The sequence below is a fragment of the Rana temporaria genome, chromosome 2, assembly GCF_905171775.1.
Source record: "Rana temporaria chromosome 2, aRanTem1.1, whole genome shotgun sequence".
NCBI lineage: Eukaryota > Metazoa > Chordata > Amphibia > Anura > Ranidae > Rana > Rana temporaria.
This window is the reverse complement of record NC_053490.1, coordinates 485,702,153-485,704,317: the sequence shown is the minus strand read 5'-3', so window position 1 is coordinate 485,704,317 and position 2,165 is coordinate 485,702,153.

Here is a 2,165-nt window from a genome sequence, read left to right as displayed (position 1 = left end):
CATGCATATGTAGTTGTATACAACAAACAAAAAGTTGAATTGCGATGTATGTTGTAGATGGGACTTCCAGGAATTCCTTGACGCATTTTGCAGGATAAGCTGCTTCCTCAGGAGGATGGGAGAAACAGCAGTTCTACAAATATGTAACAAATGTTGATCATAGGTTATAATATACTGGTATCCCTTAGATTTCTCATCTCTATCAACACCTCTATTAGAGGTTGGCAATTTTTTTTTGTTACGTACAACTACACATGTATGTGTGTGGTTCTATGTTTATGAACATGGCATATCAAGGGGGACTTGTTATAGGAGTGAGTTTTACACCCCTGCATACCTCCCAACTTTTTGAGATGGGAACCTATTAGCAAGAGTATGTAGGCATCGGACTACCCCGTGCCACGCCCCCCTAAAAAGTGACTTATACAAAACAATTATTAGCTTAACCCAAAAGTGCTTTTTTACCAATACTATTCCTTTATACTGGCTTTTGCAATTTACAAATGCAGCAATTTAAAAATCGTATGAAAGGTTTAGCGCTGGAAAACACTTTTTGAAAGATAAAAAGTGCATTTTGTTTACAACAATCATCTGAGTTTTCATTATTTCTTATGAGAAAATTTGCTTTGATATGCAAGTGCTTTGGATTACAAGTATGCTTCCGGAATGAATTATGCTTGCAATCCAAGGTTTTACTGTAGATCAGACCAAAATGAGGGCCAAATGAGGAGGAAAGAGGGACAAAGGGACATTATTCCACATCACGGACACTCCCTCAAAATCAGGGACAGTTGGGAGCTATAATAAAAATATGTACATAAAGGGCTTTTTTTTTAAAAAAATACATTTTTGTATTTTTTTTTTTTTTTTTACGTATTCTAGTAATACAGGGCCAGATTCATGTAGATTTATGGTGGCGTATCGTATCCCGTTTACGTTACGCCGCCGCAAGTTTCCAGCGTAAGTGCTTGATTCACAAAGCACTTGCGTGTAAACTTTCGGCGGCGTAGCGTAAAGCCGTCCGGCGCAAGCCCGCCTAATTCAAATGGGGCGTGTACCATTTAAATTAGGTGCGTTCCCGCGCCAAACGTTCTGCGCATGCTCCGTTTGGAAATTTCCTGCCGAAGCCGTACCCCTGTCGGATCTATGCCAAAAGCCATTGTATCTTGTTTTGAAAATACGCCGGCGTATCAGTAGATACGCCGGCGTATTTCTGCTGTGAATCTGGCCCACACTTTGTATAATTTTTAATCTTTAGATGTGTGCTATCCTCAGGCACCTGAAAAGTCCACTTTCAAACAAATACATTGCACAATATTCTAACCTAGCTTGGGCCATATGTCCTCTTCCTGTTTTATTTCTTTATGAGCTGCAGCAGTTATTGCACACCAAATATTCTGATTTACAAATCAGCAACCAGCTCCGCACAGCTGACATTTTCTGATTGCTGATTGAGGCAGGCAGGGTTTACTGTTGGTTGGAGCCAAAAAATGTGTAATGGCTAATTTGTGCCCCAAACCCACAGTAGATTCCGAAGACAGGCTCCATTATCCTCCAATCGGCATAAAAATGTTGAAAAATAATTTTGAAGAAAAATATATTTTCTTTCAAAACATGCATCCAAAACCAACAGGTGCAGGCACAAAATGATTTTACATATTTATAAATGTTTTTTTTGGCATTCTTTGGAGTGCCATTGACTTTAGCAACATAACTATCTATTGGGCCATTGGCATCCTGGCACTAGTAGTTCTTCTGCTGCTTGTCACCCGCGCCTGTGTTAAGCAATCAGTGGCTGTGTTTCCTTGTGTTATCCCTAATGTGGAAACATCCACGTTATCCTCTTGCCGTAATCTCCCATCTGTGCTGCACAAACTCAGCCGTCATCTGTTTTCCAGAACATCGCCGTTTAATTTTTCGGCTCAATTGACCATCTCAAATAAGTAAAATGGAGAAGGGAAAGCCCAATTAAATAACTAGTAAACCTTTGATAGAAAATGTTGATTGACTGACTGAAATGTGACAACTATGTGGCACTCCTTCGCTGCTGGAGTCGTTTCATCTGAAATTAAGTGGAGAGACTGCCGCGTAGGTCATTTTCTGTGCAAAATTAGTTTTATGCAAACTTTATGGTGCAAATAAACAGCCTCCACTCTGATAGTAAA